Below are 5,457 nucleotides of genomic sequence, written 5' to 3' on the forward strand. Positions count from 1 at the left end.
TGCTGATTTCAAAATGTCATTGTTTGACGGTTTCGAGCAAAGTGCCCCGCTCCCGCCTCCTTCACTCCGGGACTAGTTCCTCTCCTGCGCGGGGACCAGCCTGGGTCAAGCATCTTCCATGCTCGATCCACCCCTGGAGCCTCCATACACTACTCGTGCAGCAGGGAATCAGGTGATGCTTCTTCGTTTAATGAAATCGTTTTTGGGTTTTTTTTCGATCCCTATAAACGTAGTTAAATCATTGAAGTAAAGCATTACACCCTTTTGGCATTATAATCCTTGCAATAACATGCAGGTCATATCTTAATTATTGCTTTACATGTTGTATGACGTCAACTATCTTTAGAAATGAGTGCAAGAGAAGCAGCAAATACATGCCATTCGACATATAAATCATAAAGCTTATTTTGGCATTGTTTCTATATGTGCACATACAGTAACATAAACATGAGCAACGTTATTCCTGCTTCTTTAATAAGAATAATTTGATTAAAACTGGGATTTTGCTCCACTTTATACATAATGTTTCTCCAGTTTATTGTTTTTGCTGTACATAACTGATTTGTGTAAATTTTTCTTAAACTATTTGTTATTATTTCATATTTGAAGGATGGCTCTGACAGTGATTGTCTGTCCAGACAAGCTACTTCACTCGTATTGTGTGCAAGAGAAAAGCACCGTCTTTCACAGGTTTAACTTAATTATAATTGTGATGTCACTTGTGTTAATTTTATGTCAATTGAATACACTTATAGTTGTCATATCTGGCCTGTGGTTGTTTTTCAGACAGGTCTGAATGACGTTGTGGCAGCAATACAGCAGTATCAAGGCCAGTTGGTGTCTAAGCTGAGAAGTCAAATTCAGAAGGTCTTCCAGAAACACCCAGAAAATAATTTTGTAAGGAAATAAATGGGAGTGTTTGACCAGATTGAGGATCCATTTGCTACAGTTTCTACAGCATACAGACTAGATAGTAGCCTATTATTAAAAAGACTTTTCATTTGTTGAACCTGAGGAAGTGACAGTGGGGTATGTGGCATACATCAAGAAAAAGGCAACAAAAAGGCATATCTCGACTAAATCCATATGTTTTCATTATATTCCTCTTATAAAAAGTCTAGAGCAGTTGTCTCATCCGAAAATTTTAGCACTAGTAGATGAGGCACAAAAAACAGAAATGAATTCTTATACGACATTTGTGATGGAGAATTTATGAAATCACACCCTTTGTTTACTGTCCAACCTTCGTCATTACAAATAATTCTTTATTCGGATGAAATTGAAATCTGTAACCCACTTGGTTCCCATGCTTCAAAAAATAAATTGATAATGTTTTACTACACATTAGGAAACATACATCCCAAATACAGAGCAAAACTAGCTTCAATTTGACTACTTGCTATGGCAAATGCAAATGAACTGTCTGAATGTGGAATTGACAGAATATTTGAAAGACTATATGAAGATTTGGTGAAATTATACAATGGGTTGAAAATTAAGACTGAATCAGGTGAAAGGTTGATATTTGGGGCAGTCGTTTCTCTTTGTGGAGATACTTTACCTCAACACGAACTATGTGGGTTTAACGAGGGTGTGGTGTTTGCTTATAGCAAATGTAGACAGTGTGAATGTACGTTTGAAGATATGCAAAAGAACTTCAATGAAAATAGCTTTGTGGAAAGGACAATTGACAGATACATCAGACAGTGCAGTGACATTGATAAAGCCAGCACTGAGTTCCTCAAAAATAGCCTGAAGACAACCTATGGGATCAATAGACGAAGGAGATTGATTGATTTTCCAGGTTTTAACATGATGAAACAATCACTTCAAGACACCATGCACATAATACTAGAGGGTATTGCACTTTTAGAAATAAAATGTGGTATAAGACACTTGATATTGCTCGGCCAACTTGACTTAGATGATTTAAATGCTCTGATAGTTGGTTTCCCATATTCTCCACTTGATGTCAGAAATAAACCAAGTTCAATCTCTTTCAGTACTATAGCCTAAAATGACAATAAATTAAGGCAGTCATCAGGGCAAATGATTGTTCTTTTAAAAATCTTGCCCCTCCTAATTGCTACTGTGAAAAATACTGAATATTTTGCTCTTATTCTTGAACTTATAGAGATTGTTCAAATTCTTTTATCTCCAATTATAAGCCTTCAAACAATTTCCCGATTACAGATTCTCATAGAAGAACATTTAAAACACATGAAGTGCACATTTGCAGATAACAACATTACACCATTTTTAATGCACAACATTATTTAATCCATGTCCCAGCTCAAATCAAAAGCCTTGAACCAATGGTTCATCACATGTGCATGAGGTTTGAATCAAAACATTGCTTTTTCAAACAGTGGGTCTCAAAAGTCAATTTTAAAAATGTGTGCAAGTCTTTAATCAGGCATAATCAAATGTATGAGTGTTGTCAGAATGTTAGCAGTTCTGAGCATCCTATCTTTGCATCAATACTAGGACCAATATCAGAAGTGAAAAACATGACATATCTTAGGGAAAAGGTTAAGGCTTTTTTGGAAATAATGACATCAGTCATGCAGTGTCAGTTAAATGGTTAAATCTAAATGGGAATAAATATATATCTGGTATAAGTTTAATTATCAGTCCAGTTCACAGTGATTTACCTGAGTTTGGACTGCTTAAAAGCATATTTGTAGTAAATTCATCTTTGTATTTTTTTAGCTTCAACCTGATCTAACTTAGTTTTGATAGTGGTTATTTGACATATGTTATTGAAATTCCAAGCATGGCACAAGCACATGAATTCATTTCATCCGAAAACGTTGTGCGCCACAATCCATATTACAGTTTTGTTCACAAAGATGTGATCTACGTGCCACTGAAGTTTTATCTTGGTGACGTAATCGCAGCTCATAGAGTTTGATATCTTGATGTAAATTATGCTTCCAAATAGGTTTTGTATTTTCTTCTTAAATAAATAATTGGTCAAATGTGTTCAGTCTGTTCTTATAATTAGATTTTGTTATTGCTATTATTTCCTAAATGAACAAAAATGTGTCTTGGTCTAAAGTTGTTCATTCAAAATCATCTTTTCATCTTATGAGAAAAAATATAAATGTTTTGAGCAAAAAAATCTTAAGAAAATTCAAGTATTAATATCTTAAAATAAGCATTATTTTCTTAAGATTGTTTTGCTACACAAGGTATTTTTTTTTCTTTTTAGACCAAAAATAAGAATCTATTTCTTATTATAAGCCTTTTTTACTTTCTTAAAATTTAGTTTTTGCAGTGAAGGAGTTGAAGGAAGCCTACCGTTGGAAAAAGCCTCGTTATAAGCTTTCACCAGGTGTGGAGCCACAGAGTCCACAAATGTCTTATAGAACTCTACTCCAAAGCCGTCAGGGCCTGGGGATTTATTTGCCTGCAGCTGCCTCATCGCTTCACGCACATCCATCAACACAACAGGTGCGCCCATCTTTTCAGCCAAATCAGCATCAAATCAGCTTTTCTAGAGAGCTATGACCCTCCCAGACCCCTGGTACACTCTCTGATTTATAAAGTTCTGAGAAGAAACCTAACAAAATGTCATTAATAGATTTAGGGTCTGAAGTAACTGCTCCGGAGGATGACTTTAACCGTGGAATTAGCCTTGAAATCGCCATAGTCCTGGCTTGGTGAGCAAGAAGTCTTCCAACTTTATTTCCCATGTCAAAGTAACGTTGTCTGGTTCTCAACAGTTTTACCTCCAACTTCACTGTTGTTAAGAGTGTCATATTCAGCCTGCAGTTTAACACATTCAACATAAAGAGCATATGAAGGGTCAGCCGTGAATTGTCTGTCTATTTGCAAAATACAATCTGAGAGCCAAGCTGACCTGCCTGTTTCTATCTTCTTCCTCTGAGATGAAAACGAAATAGCTTGTCCCTGCAAGCATGCCTTGGATGTCTCCCATAATATGCCTCTCCAAATGTCCGCGGTGTTGTTTATTTGAAAAAAAGTACTAATTTCTACCTGAAAGCAAAAAATGAGAAAGCTTATATTGAATTATTGGTGCCATGGAATTTGGAAAATTCAAGTACAGTGGTACCTTGGTACTCGACCATAATCCGTTCTGAGGTGGTGGTCGAGCACCGATTTGTTCGAACACCGAAACCAATTTTCCCATAAGAAATAATGGAAAGTATGTGTCAAAGTCAAAGTCAAGTTTATTGTCAATTTCTTCACATGTGCTTAACATACAAAGGAATCGAAATAGCGTTTCTCACTATCCTCTGCGTTTTACATGTACACAAGACAACGCATTGTCGGGAGAGCGAGTGGCCGCTGCGTATACACGCGCCGCCATCTTATGTATGTGGTAGTACTGAATAATTAGACATGCTTGTGGTAGCGATGCAGTCAAAGCCAACCAAGGCGTAGAAGCAGGTGGCGGCACCAGACAGGATGCCGGCGAGGCCAAACGGAGCAAATCCGAGATGATGACGAAGCCCAGCACCACCAGATTGATGCCGGTGAAGATCTTGTTGACCAGCGCAGATTCGCTCACGCCGAAAGCAAGCAGGCCGGTTAGCAGGAGCACCAGAATGAGCGCAAACAGGTCAGGGTATTCTGCGTGCTAACGCTCCTGGTCCCGTCAGTGGCCTCCACGGTCAGGTTGTAGTTGGACTTCTGCTCGGCGTCCAGCGGCCTGGCCACAATTAGGGTTCCGCTGGCCTTACCCACGTCGAAGCGGCTGTCGTAGTTTCCGCCTGTGATCTCGAACCAGACGTCGAAGCGGCTGTCATAGTTACCGCCTGTGATCTCAAACCAGACGGGAACGTCCGAGGACATAACGCTCAACGCCACACGAACCGAACTTTCGTCCTGGGCCGACGAGGGAGTTACTCCTTCCATGATGACGCTAGCTAACTGCGACGCGAGGTCGGACACTCGTACACCGCGTTCATATTTTGCTATAATTTCCTTCTTCGGTTCAATAGTGGTCCTCATTGTTTTCCTCTTTGCCTTCCCCTTATCACTGTCTTTCATCAGACCCATTAAGGGCTAGAGCAACACGAAAAAGTTTAAATCCGGGAAGAAATACTCGAACAAACGTCTTACTCCGCTGGCGGTCTGAGTTGAACTGGCGCTTACCCGCTGGCCGAGAAGGGCCGAGGAACGCGTTCGGGTCGGCTCGGCTCGGCTCGGCTCGGCTCGGCTCGGCTCGGCTAGTCGAGAACCGAAAATCTGTTCGAGGTCCGATGCATTACCTACTTGAATTTTTTGGTCGAGCACCGATTTGGTCGAGTATAGAGGCGGTCGAGTACCGAGGTACCACTGTACACCAAGGTAGGCGCATGGTCAGAAATATCAACACTAGTGTTCACCCAATTCAGTAGCCTGGTGTCCAAAAAGAAAAAGTCAATCCTTGGGTAGCTGCGGTGATCATGGGAAAAAAATGAGAAAGCCTTATTGGACTGGTGGAGA

At 39.8% G+C, this 5,457-nt stretch overlaps 1 pseudogene; it reads left to right on the forward strand.

Annotated features, from left to right (window-relative positions):
* The first annotated feature begins 796 nt into the window (after nucleotides 1-796).
* LOC148409191 (uncharacterized) lies at nucleotides 797-2,909 on the forward strand (annotated as a pseudogene).
* Nucleotides 2,910-5,457: the final 2,548 nt, after the last annotated feature.

The sequence above is a fragment of the Hippichthys cyanospilos genome, chromosome 17 (genome assembly GCF_059441005.1).
Source record: "Hippichthys cyanospilos isolate Australia breed blue-spotted pipefish chromosome 17, RoL_Hcya_1.0, whole genome shotgun sequence".
Classification (NCBI taxonomy): domain Eukaryota; kingdom Metazoa; phylum Chordata; class Actinopteri; order Syngnathiformes; family Syngnathidae; genus Hippichthys; species Hippichthys cyanospilos.